This window comes from Protomyctophum parallelum (genome assembly GCF_964188405.1).
Source record: "Protomyctophum parallelum genome assembly, chromosome: 10".
Taxonomy (NCBI): Eukaryota; Metazoa; Chordata; class Actinopteri; order Myctophiformes; family Myctophidae; genus Protomyctophum; species Protomyctophum parallelum.
The window spans coordinates 28,559,626-28,573,357 of NC_139704.1; positions in this window are offsets into that span (position 1 = coordinate 28,559,626).

Below are 13,732 nucleotides of genomic sequence, written 5' to 3' on the forward strand. Positions count from 1 at the left end.
AATATGCACAAGAAGAAGAAAATGTATGATTTATAGCTTTATGCTTACATAATTACACCACCAGTGTTGGTGGTCCTAACATTTTTCTCCTGGTGATTTTAGAGCCTTGTCTCAACTATCTCAGACACCGTGTCCACAGTGGCCTCTGGCCCCTCTGCTACTCTCTTCTTACAACAAGGCAATGCTTCCAGTACCGCCCTGGGTCCTTGACTCATAAATAAATAGAGGAACGGGTCCACCAGAGGGCTGAAGTAGAGCAATAAGTGAGAAACTAGTCCCAGGTAGTGTACCTCATCTTGAAAATATAATGACTCCAGTAGCACACTCAGGATGAAGGGGAGGTAAAGAATGGTGTAGTTGCTGCATATGACCATCAGTCCCAATGCCATACGCTTCCTCTCCACTGTCTGGGGGGTGGACTGAGGGCAGCAGTGTAGTGCCCTCCAGGAGTCCAGGGCAAAAAACAGGAGGAACGGGAACGGGGCAAGCAGAGCCACGGCGAACCAGAAGAAGTAGTGGAGCATGGCGAGGGCTAGGATGGCAAACGGGGCGCCCCAGACAGCCATGGAAATGAGGGCATTTTTCTTGAGTATGGTGAAGCAGCCCTGGCACTGCGGGTAAGCTACCAGGAGATGGCGCTCCTGCGCTATGCATGTCATGAAGGTGACGTTGGACACAATGCCGAAGAAGAAGAGCAGTTGTGTCGTCATGTCACCAGAGTCTGCGGACGGCAGAACGCTCGTGCTGGTCCCCATCTCTGGCCTCCCAAAGAAACTCAGGACATCAGCTACCAGCAGGCTAATGATGTAAATGGGTACCTTGTTCTGACCTGTTGTGAAAAATACATTTTATTAGTAATTTACATTCAAACATCCATTTTATGCAAAGTTTGGAATCTGATTACAAAACAAAGGATATGATTTAGATTTGCTTTGTGCAAGCACATACTGTAGCCTACATGAGATCGAGTGTCGTCTTGGTGACGAATGGTGGACACAACACAAGGGGGTGTTAGGAATAGGGTGTTTGTGACTGATTTGGAATGCGTCATCAGAATTCTCTTTTGGTTCTTGGGATGTTTTGACCGTTGACACATTTGACACACCCTCCCCAAAGGCGCCAGCTATAGGGTGATCAGACCTGCAGAGCTTGCGTCCCTTTCCCAATTAATCATGGGAGTTGACTTGATGTTGAGTGGCAGACATCCCAAGAGACTATACATGGCAGATACCCAGCATGGCAGCAAGGGTATCCTTTTTCCCTGAGTCAAGCTTAACCTGACTGCATACCTCCTGGCCTGCTACTCCGGGGCCCAGGCGTCTTTCCTCTTCATAAATAGCCACAACAAACATACATTTAATGCTAATTAAATAATATAAATGAATTGCTTATTGTAATTTGGGCAGGGGTGGAAACTGGAAAGGGGTTTTGAAAAGTGCTATACAAATAATGTTCATTATTACTTTCACTTAAAACCTCTTAAACCCCAGGGGGGTGGGGGGGGGGAATAAAAAACATCAGAGTTGGAACCGGAGTCGGTACCAATTGGGTCTCCGTTTACCCGCTGAGAGCTGTTCATGAGGTGGACAGCCGCTGCCCTCCACCGGCAGGGGCAATGGGGCTCAAGAGGTTTTAAGTACCTTTTTTTAATTTAGTATTATACTAAACTTTTTTGAAAAGCAAGAATTATGGAGTTGTTCAGATGGGTGGGCTGTGAACGTTATTGAGATTTTGAAGTGGGCCCTGATCCAGAAAAGGTTGAGAACCACTAACTTAGAGCATTCCAAACAGCTACTTATTTCTTAATTTGCTTGAGTGTGTCTGAAATACCTTCTTCTAAGTGAGTAATATTTAAGTCATGTAATTGCACTTCTGTTTGGGTAGAATGTTCTTTGTCTGAGGTTCTTGTCATCTTTCCAGCCCTGTCGTCAAAGCTTTATAATTGTTCATTGTTTGATTCTGTTTAATTAACACTGACAGAAGCCACGCCATGCTTGTTATTGAGTTATGTGTAGGCTACTTTAGTCCTGCGTCATTCATTCAGGTAATCTAACCACTCAGCAGCACACGACTACACATACGAGCAATGTATGTGTGTGTACTGGGATCTAATCTTGCCTCTGAAGTGTTTGGCAGCCTGGCATACAAGTACACCCTCTGGAGAGCCTAACAATAGAACACACCTTATGACCCTAACAACAAGGCTACCGTGTCCTAAACATACAAAAACAAACTGATGTTAAGTGAAATTATCCTAATAAATTATACATATTCTTTTTTAATTTGCTGGGTAGGTTTGATGGCCCCAATAGTTGATTAAACTTATTTGAATTTTTCATTTCAAACACACAGTTCACACAGTTCACACTAGTTCATGTTAATATTATTTTTAAATTGCAGTTTTCATTGTACCTTTAACTAGGTTCTTCATGACGTAAATAGCCAATCCGATGGCAGGCAGCCCGATGCTGAAGGTCAGCCAACCAATCACCTTGGCAACATAGTCTGAAGGGGGAGTGGTTGCGTTGGTCGTGTTGTTGGTGAAGAAAGTGACAGCTGATATCACAGTGTTTATGTCAATGACTGCCATACAGGTGTCCCAGTGGTTGAGGTTATAGAGTTGAGATTAAGCAATTCTTCAGCCGAGGAAGGCTTAGGAAGATGTTATTAATATGAGTGTACAGAAAGAGCCATAGTACACGCAAAGGGAACACGTTTGAGATCTAGATTGAATTGTAGGCTACCTTAGGTATATGGCAGGTGTTCTTATCCAGAGCAACACAGTCAACAACAGTCTCCATGCAGATTTGGTCACGTTGAACGTTTTTGGAAATGATCAATCTACAATGTCTCAAGTCTTTTAGTTTGCACAAATATTTTGTGTATTTAAGGCATCATGGGTTCCAAATTCCAATTCCATTGCAAATTAAGAAAAAAAAAAGTCATTTCAAAACAGTAGGCTACTTTAAACAAAGTTGCTCTTCATTCAATCATTCAACTTTTCATTACTGAAAATCAAACAGGACTGGGCATCCATAACTAACAGGTCAAGTTTGCTTGTAAACCACCTAAACAATAGGACGTACGTACCCCACAGAAAATGCTTCTCATTCCACCACGCATGTTTTTAGATGCCCCGCCAGGCCATGTTCCCTTTGTTGTTTTGTTGGATGTTGTCATCCAGCATGCTCCTGGTTTGCCGCTTTAAATCAAGGGGCCACTGTTGCGATTGTGGAATCTTCATCATCAACTTCCAACATTCCTGGAATCAGTCTGACCACCTGGCTTGTGCTAATGTTTTTGTGTGTAGTCATCTGTCAAATGCGTCCATCGCTATTCCCTTCATCCGAGGTTTACAGATGCCTCCTACCATCGTGTTGCGAGATGAGTTTTGAGTGCTCTGTAAATATGCCAATACCATTATGCAAAGTGCCAACATAGTCTTATCTAAATGTCAATAAAGGTAATTAGTCACAGACAGTGTCAGCATAATCGACTCACATTTGCATCAGATGTGCTTCTGTGCAACTGTAGACTGAAAACCTTGTAACTCCACTGTGTTTTTGTTTTCCCCTCTTTAACAGGCAGTTCTCCGAGTTCCAGTTTTGGCATCACTGCACTGGCTTCCGGTTGTTTTTAGGATTGATTTTAAAATTATTTTACTTGTCTATAAAGCTCTCAATGGTCTCGCACCTTCCTACCTACATGACTGCCTGCCTAAATATGTCCCAAACCGCCCCCTAAGGTCTTCCACCGCCGGCTTGCTCGCTTTGCCCAAAAAAATGGCAACAAAAAAATACGGGGAAGCAGCTTTTTGCTTCTACGGGCCGTCGGCTTGGAACAAGCTCCCACTGTACCTTCGTCAGGCAGCCTCTGTAGACAATTTTAAAGCTCAGCTCAAGACCCACTTCTACAACATTGCCTTTAATTGATCTTTTATTTTTTATTTTTCATGTCCTCACTGTACTGCATTACTGCTTGTTTTTTAATGTCGTTGCCTTGATTTTCTTTTATTCTCCATTGTTCTGTAAAGCACTTTGAGCTGTATTTCATGTCATGAAAGGTGCTATACAAATAAAGTTTTATTATTATTATTATCATGACCCTGCTTGGTCCCATGAAACATGTTAAAAATGAGGAAATAAGCAATATTTTCTGATTTCCTGATGAATATACTTTTCAGACTGTCAGTATATGTGGGTGTTTATTTTAGGGAGTTGTTTATTGCAGCTGTATTAGAACTCAGACATGTATTTCCTTATCTGCACAGAACTGGCTGATAAGCAGGTTTGACTGGGGCCTTTGTTTCTGTGGTCTGCATGGATCAAACACTGTGTTGATTATGAAACATAAAGAGAGCATTTTGCATTGAAGTCCACAGTTCAGTTCATGTAGATTTACTGAATGTATAGGCTCTTCCTTGTAGTGTATAACGCACAAATGCATCCCACCCAATATTTTATATATGATTTATTCAAATATTATTTTATAATTATTTTATTTGTGTATGTTACACTGTATCCTTGTGAAAAGCACTATTAAGCAATATTTTCTTTATATATATTTTTTTTTATCCCACGATTTTGCAACCCAGTTTTTTCACCCAGTGCCAATTATCTAATGTAATCCTGGGCGCTACACTTCCTCTGTCAACCTGGGGGGGCAGCAGACTGACCTCATGCCTCCTTCTATGCATGAGGAGTCCAAGCTGCTTCTTTTCACCTGACAGGTTGGAATTTCCCTGGCCGGACATAGCGAGTTGAAGGAACACATTATTTCGACCAGTTCCTTTCCCCTCCTTCAGGCTGGCCAGGGGGAGGTCGTTTTAGAGACCAGGATTACTGCATGTTTTTGTGAGGGTACCTACCTACCCTAGTAGCTCAGTGGCCTTGTGGTTAGAGTGTCCGCCCTGAGACTGGGAGGTTGGGGTTCAATCCCCGGCCGGGTCATACCAAAGACTGTAAAAATGGGACCCAATGCCTCCCTGCTTGACACTCAGCATCAAGGGTTGGATTGGGGGTAAGTCCCTGCGACATACTAGCGTCATCTCCAGGGGGTGTACTTGTACATCAAGCTGCCTCACGCTACAGAAACAGGAGATAGGCTCCTGCCCTATGGGCCTCATGGCGCGGCAAGGCTACTTACTACCTACCCTAGTAGGCCGTGTTGAGACCCCAGAAAAAGTGAAAATGAATTTCGTTTCCGCGTCATGGGCACTACTCATTCAATGCATTTTTTCATAGATAATACCCTTCTGAACTTTGGGTTAAAAGTACTACTCATAATATCCTGCAGTATTTTGTCACAGGCCAGAAATGTATATGTAAAAGTATATAACCAAAAAACTAAAATTATATTGTTATATTGATTTTGGCAACACAAAATCTTTATATATCGATTCATAAATACATTATACCTAACATCTGAAACAAGTACTGGTGCCTTAGTTTACTCATATGTGAATCTAGATCATAAAATGTAGCAAATTTGTTAAAAGAAAACGCTTCAACTAACATTATTGGCACCCAGCACAATGAAACATACACATAGTAAATGTAGCCAAAAGGTTATGTTTCATACATCCAAAATTTCACTTGAACCTGAACCTGAACCTGAACCTGATGTACACCAGCACCTCTGAACAGAGAACCCTGCAGTCTCACATATTGCAGTCTGCCCGAGAGATTCTTAGATCTTAGATCCATGCCACCAAATCATGCCCCCCCCCATCAACACAAGCTTCTGCAAGCAGCTGTGACTGGATAGTTTTGAAGACATTGGAGAAGTTAAAGAAGCATGATTCTAACTGTATTGCCCAGGGTGTCAAGGTGTATGAATGCCTTGTTTAGCATGTAGAATAGATGACATCATCAAACATCAAACCCAATGTCCACCTGGTATGCAAACTGAAGGGGGCCAGTGTAGTCACTCACCATCGGTGAGTGACGATTTTATACATGTGGTGGGGAGCTCAGAGTGGAAAGTAGGCTTTCTAATAACACAAGCCGCCTTTGTATTGGTGAGTATAGGTAAAACGTATTTATATTTCCGCAACAGATGAGAGGCTGGTCTGCATTTCATGCGAGCGCAGGAAGACAACAGTCCCATAGCTCTAATGAAGGCATTAGACTAGATCTATACTATACTATTTACTATACTATACTATACTATAATATACTATACTATACTGTGTAATGAAGTGGTCCTCCGTTACTTATATTTGGCACATTTATGCTTATTTTGCACACATATTGTACCAGTGTTTGATTGAAGTATTTATATTTGCACAGCATATGTTCTTTAGTCAGTTCAGTGCACACAAAGGAAAAGTCATGAGTTGAACTGGTTTTTTGAAAGTATTATGAACATGGGAGTTGTTTCCAATCCGGCAGGATGGCCACTCAGCATTGGACAGTACCACCTGGGGAAACAGAGGGATGTTTGGTCATGATGGGCAAGTGCAATACAGTTAAGAATGCAATATGTGGCAGGGCAATAAGTACAATATGTAATATGAGACTGTGTTATGGGTAATTGAATACTTACTGCTTCTGTTCTGTCTGTTCCAGTGTGTTCGGGCAAAAGAGTCCCCAGGCTACCAGAGCACCATATTGGTCTGGACTGGATCACAGTGAAATAGCCAGGGGGTGTTTGAGTTATGCATTGGAGCTGCTAATGATAATGGGATATGTGGTTTATCTTGCAATAGTGGGCATAATTGATATTTACTTACCGGTGTAGTGATATAGATTTATAGGCTCATGTGATGTGGGTTATATGTGGGGTTCAGAAGTGTTGCATGTTTGACCGGTAATATGGTAGAGCCTGCACTGATTGTTTCAGCTGCCTATAAAAGGCTGCCAGGAAGCACACACCCACTCAGTGTTAGTTTCAGTGAGAGGGCATGGTGGAGCTGCACACCAACATGCCCTATTTGTTTGCTGTGTGTGTCATGCCATTTCCCATGCTGTAAACCTTCTTTTGGGAATAAACCACGGTGTGGCTGAATTTTACCTCCTGACTCTGTGCTCATTTCCAGCCGCTTATAGGGCCAACACTACATACTGTTACGCCAACACCTATGTATGGGTGATTGGGTGTACATACTGTAGGTGGTTCTGCCATTGAATGTGTAGTGCCCATGACGCGGGAACGAAACTGAACGAAAAGGGACCTCACAATATGGCCTATAGGGGACATGGGGAGAACATGCAAGCTCTGTTACAAGAAGACTACTTCACAATTCAGTTTATATGGCTGACTCCAAGGCAGACTCGCTTACAAACGAATACCAGAACGCTCGTCTCAAAACAGTCACCTCAGGCGGTCTCTACCTGGTATTCCTAAATATAACCTCAGTAAACTATGCCTAAGCGGTTAAACCTAACCTTAACCTCAGTAAAAACGGTCCCAAAACCCTAAACCTATTCCTAAACTTAACCTAAGTAAAACTATGCCTAATTCTAAACTTATTTCTAACCTTATCCTCAGTCAAAGAAACAAGAATACAAGAATGGCCCCACCGAGCGGTCGGCGGAAAACAAATGAGGGCGAGCGTGTTTTAAGGCGAGCCTTCTGGTTTACTTACAAACTGTACATGCCAGAGGGACTTTTATTTGAAAATAAATAGGTCAATAAAAAGACCTTTTCGTTTTGGCACCAGCTCAGTGGTTAGGATGTTCGCTGACACTCTCTGAGACTGTGAGGTTGGGGGTTAAATCCCTGGTCGAGTCATACGGTATCAAAGGCTATACAAATGGTACCCAGGCCACCAGTGTCCTGTGTCTCTGCAACATACTAGCATTATGTCCGGGGGGTGTGCGTGTACATCAAGCTGCCTCACACTATGGAAACAGGAGATGACCTATAGGCCACATGACATGGCTCCTCAAGGCTCCTTACTTTGTAGTTTTAGCAAGGCTTTTCTGCATGGAAATTTCCATAGAGTAGATCACATACTGTATGTGGAATAACTTGGAGGTACTTCCTCTTATTTGTAGCAATTCTTTGTTTTGTTTGTTTTCTTGATTACGTGTTCCGAATAAAGTCATTAATTCATCCATCCATTCATTCATTCATTCATTCATTCATTCATTCATTCATTCATTCATTCATAGTTTTTTTAACGTCAATTTAGACTAATAACCTCTGGAGCAGGGACTTATTTGGATAAGGATATCAATGGTCCAGAAACCAATCTAGGTTCCTGCAGTTGAAAGGCGGTTAATAAAGGCATATATACTGTAAATGGGAAAGATGAAAGTGTTATCTTGCTAATGGATTTATGTGTGTAATTCTAAGGTGTGTGTGTGGATGTACTATCATTTAACCATTAACCTATTATTCATCCAGTACCTTGTCCTTTCCTTGGCACTGCTGTTAATAGCCTACTTAAGATAGTCATTAAGGAAGGCCTTCTACAGTATTTACATTCTTCTTGTGCCCATAATGACCACAACAGCTTGCACAACACAGCTAGGGGTTGCTGCATTGTAGTGAACTTGACAATGTCTGCTGCTGTATATAAGCCGCCAGTTAGCGATTCAAAGGACACGGAAAAAACCTAGAAATGTAGGTTTAATACTATACCTCAGTGGTGTAGTGTTTAAACCTTGAAGCATGATTTATTTAATGATTGCCAGGGATAGAATTCTGATACCTCCTTTCCCTCGCCTACTTTGTCTCCATCTCAGCTTTCATTCTGTCTGTCGCAAAGAAAAAATAAAAAGAAATATGAAGGCAGGCGTGTCTGGCTGTCAGGTAGACTCACCTAGAAAAACAAACGCTAGTGCCTCTTTCGTTCAACAAGTTGAGGATAATTGTGCATTGTAAATTGTAAGATTGAGCACCCATCCTCCAATTTTGTGGCCGTATAAAACTCCCTATAACTTAAATGAACACACCATATTTTGTTTCATAAATGTCTGCTGTCATTCACAATTCAAGTAATTAATAGGCTTTGAGGGGACCTTGAAAACACTGAAGAACTCCATGGCACTTTATTTTCTATCTTGAGAGGTGTTGAGTTCAGAGCTTGTTACTGGCTTAGTTGGCCAGCCTGTAGCACTGTAGCAGGCACAATGACACATTATATGATCACAGTCAGAGTTTCCGTGAAGTGGCTGAGGGTTTTTCACTTTGCAGTGTGGAAATCTGGTTAGAAGTCGTATATGAATATGGATGGATGTTGATGATGACACATGGACTGGATGCTCTTGTGTGTTATCAGTACCACTGCTTCTTTCCACCAGCTCTCCCTGACTTCATGCTCATTTTCATGTTGACGACTTCAAATTGTGGAGGGTTGATTTACTACAACCAGACAGTGGCCTTGTGTTTAGAGTGTCTGCCCTGAAACTGGGAGGTCAGGGGTTCGATCCCCGGCCGGGTCATACCAAAGAATGTAAAGATTGGGACCCCATGCCTCCCTGCTTGGCACTCAGCATCAAAGGGTTGGATTGGGGGGTCAAATCTACTAATCAAATTATTCCTGAGCGCGGCACGGCTGCAGCTCACCGCTCCTTGGCTGCGGCTCACTGCTCCAAGAGATGGGTCAAATGCGGAGAACACATTTCACTGCGGTAACGTGTGACAAATTGTATGACTTTGACTTGACTTTGACCTTGACTTTGACTTACAACACAACTCACACTCGCTATAGACAAAACAGAGGAAGCAACACAGTAGTCATTGAATTAATAATGTCAAGTGCAGAGAATGGGCAGGAACATGAACTTGGGGTAGAGAGTCCCGTTGCAGTTGAGCAATTTTACGACAGTGACAAATTAGATCACCAGTGTGTGTGATTTAAGACAGTTTCAGGACAAGAGTTCCAAGTTCAATTCCTTGGTCGATGGGAAAATGGGAAAATAATCTAAGTGGTGAACTTAAAGAAGGTCCAAGGTCTTTTCAGTTCACACACGCAGGGCTTGACATTAAGTCTTGTCCGGTTGTCCAGGATACAGTAGTAATACATCTTTACATTAAGTCTTGTCCGGTTGTCCAGGATACAGTAGTAATACATCTTTCCGGACTGAAGTGCATTAAAATTTTACTTGTCCGTTGGACAAGTGACTCTTGGATTCACGATTTTCTGTGGCGCTCCTAGCAGCCAACAGTATTGTCTGGCATTATTGTCTGCCTTTCCTAATATCAGCTTTACAATATTGTTAATAGCCATAGAATGTCTGTGCTCTTACATACTGTACATTTCATGTATTCCAAATACACAACCATAGATCGGTCCTATCCATGCACGGTTAGCAGACTGACCACGTCAGCATTTAAACTTGTAAATACTGTGTGTGTACTCAACCAGTAATTAATTCCTAAGACTTGGAGTCAGATATTGTCCTCTAGTTTCATATACATTTGAAAGTTCTGACAGAAAACTTGTGTTAAGTAAAATATCACCACTTTTCCAGGAGGAAATGCTGGACTGAAAATATGAAAACGTCCTTTGGGAACAGTTGATGATTGGAAAACACAAACGTATGGGGCACACAATGGACAGGTGTGTTGCGCTTTGCAAGGGGTAAGCGATCACACAACCTATATTGTGTGTCCCAGTCATTTGTGCTTCCTAAAGGAAGTTTTGATATGTTCAGTCATATTCCGGGCCCTCACCGGAGAGAATATCGTCCGTGTACAGCTCATGGAAAACTGGAGATATTTGACTAAATACACGTTCTGCCAGAACTTTCAAATGAATATGAAACTAGTCCCCAAAACAACTCCAAAACTTAGGAACTCATATTGGGTGAGTGCAGACGCAGTGCTACAAGTTGCCGATGAGGTATAGATATTCTAGGGCTATTAACTTGTAAACTGAGAATATTCATCTAATATTCAAACATGTATTCACTAAAACCAACTTACAGTTAGGCTATAGTTGATTTTGTGCCCGGACAAGTGAATGGGAAATTGTCCGAAGCACAAGTGCCTCAAAAAGTTAATGTCAAGCCCTTGAAGTAGAAAATCTTTTATCCCATCAAAAGCAAGGATTAAAAACCGCTGTTGATCAATGCAGTCTAAGATATTCTGCTATTTCTCTGCTATTCCTCACTAATATAATAAGAAAATTATTCACTTCATTTTTTAATTGTTTACTTTTATTAACCAATGTTAAATAATATGTTGATTCATCACATGCTTATCTACAGCATGTTGCATCAGATTAGTTTGTTGACTAATGACTAATTGATGAATAATAGATTTGAACAAATGGAAATTTTAAACTGACAGGGCAAAGGTTGTGATATGATATTACACAAAAGAAACTTGGAAAATTAAACTATATAAAAGGAAGTGAAAACATCCCCCCCCCCCCCCCCCCACCACACACACACACACACACACACACACACACACACACACACACACACACACACACACACACACACACACACAACCGAAATAGAGGCTGGCTTCCCCAACTGACACGCTTGATTTGCTGTGAATTTGCTCCCCCAAAAAAACACGGTTGATTTCCTTCTGAGAATGTTTAGGCTATGGGGCCTACCATGATCCCCACACTTTTCTTAATTTGACATTGGTATTTTAATAGAATATAACTGATCCTGTCAATACCTTGATGCATTCCAATCTATTCTGTATAATTGTGGGGTTTTTTACAGAAAGAAGTAAGGGATGTTCTAATCTTCACTATTCACTTAAAGGACCACTTCACCACTTTTCAACCTATCTTCATATAATAGGTCCTCACTAATAATCATGATAAAATGGCACGATTTTTTCCTACTCAGTCTGTGTCTCATAGGAGGGCTGTGGGCAGTTTAGAAACTGTCTTCCAGTGACATCATCATTAGGCAGACTTAAAAATAAAAATAAAACTTTTTACAAAAATGTTTAGATTTTCTTTATCGTGAGAACGATGGCTTCCATTTTCGTATTGCAACTTTACAGGACTAGAAAGCCTGCAGTTTCTATTAGCTTGTATTCCCCATCGATATGATCCCCATCATATCGCGCCACCGAGTGGCGCGATATGAGCTTGTAGGTCTGCTATTTTTTGAAAAATCGAAGAACGACTGACATTTTTAGAATCTGATCTCAGGTCAGAATGGGTTAATCAGACCAGTGTGTGTCCAGTGGAAACCTCGTGTGAATCTGATCTCAGGTCAGAATGGGTTAAAGGTTAGTATGTCACCTACCTAACTCACCTTTATTTATACAGGTGAATCTCATTGAGACACAGGTGCAATTTTACAGGAGGGAGCCCTTTATAGGGAAGCAGCAGGTGCACTGTACAAGGTGTACACGGTGAATACTCAATTTTTGCCCCATGTCTCCCAGGCATCCGGAAAGCTGGGTGGGTGGGTCAGAGTTTATAGGCTTACTAAGCTTACTGTAAATCGCTCTGGATTAAGGGCGTCTGCTAAATGCCTGAATTGTAAATTGTACAGGTCACTGTCGTCTTGAAACAAAGAGTGGATCTATGACGTCCCTAGTAGATTACGGAAACCATGATAAGAACAGAATGAGCAGGTACACGCTTGCATCTCATATCAATATTGTACATACAGTCAGTCCATCTGATGCAGTAGTAGACAATCATCATGTCATGGTTATCAATATGCAGATATATGTGTAGTGAGGCAGCTGAGGCCGTACCATAACAAGTACCAACCCCCAATTGGCAGTGGTAAATGCTGCATTTATATGGTGCTTTTATCCAAAGCACTATACATAGATTGTGCATAACATTCACCCATTCACACACGGATGGCAGAGGAAACCATGCAACCATGCACCTGCACATCGGGAGAAATTAGGGGTTCAGAGTCTTGCTCAAGGACACTTCAACATTAACTCTGGGGGACCCCGGGATCGAACTGTTCCCATTCGGCCACTGTACCCCTGAGCAGAAAATGCTGTCATAGCCCACTCCTCAGCTTTTGGACTTGAATAGTATTATTTATCAAATTGGATGTATCATATTTCTCTTGTGTTCTTGGTCCCTGTTTCTGTGTTTAATTTTGGTTTCCTGGTCATTTAGTTCTGTAGCTCTTTGTTCAGGTAGGTTGTATTTCTGTTAGTCTCTTCTTTCCCATGGTGTTTCTTGCGTATCTTATTTTGTTGTAACATTCTTCTGCCCTTGCCCTTGTAGATTATTACCTGTGTTGTCTTTTCACACTCTATTTTGAGTTATTCAGAAAGTATTCTGTCAGTCTCGTTCAGTCCTGTATTGATTGAACTTTTGAGTTCACCTGTGCCTACTTAGGTCCCTTCGGTTTGTTCTTGTCTGCCTGTACATTTCTGTTAGATGATGCAAGTACCTGGGCCCCATTTAGACTGCAGTCACATCCAGTCAAATCTGATTAAAATCTGATTTATTTCTCAAATCTGATCTTTTGCCCTGACCACCGCCCTGAACACCAGAGGGAGTGCAACAAACCATGTACAACCCAGATTCGGCACAAACAAGGGACTAAAATTCTTTTCGCTCCTATGCCACCAAAATGTGGAACGCCCTACCAACAGTCATTAAGACATGTGAATCCCTTGACTCCTTCAAAACCGCTCTCAAAGGGCACCTACGGATGGCTGCAATTCGAAACTGGCCTCTGTAAAATCTGAATCCCCCCCACCCCATTTTCCCTCACTGTATATTGTATCTTTTCCCTTTTTTGCTTCCCATATGATGAATTCCTGTTCTGTTCTTTAGCTACATAGAAATGTCTATTTGTATGTCTCTAAATGTTTGTATGTC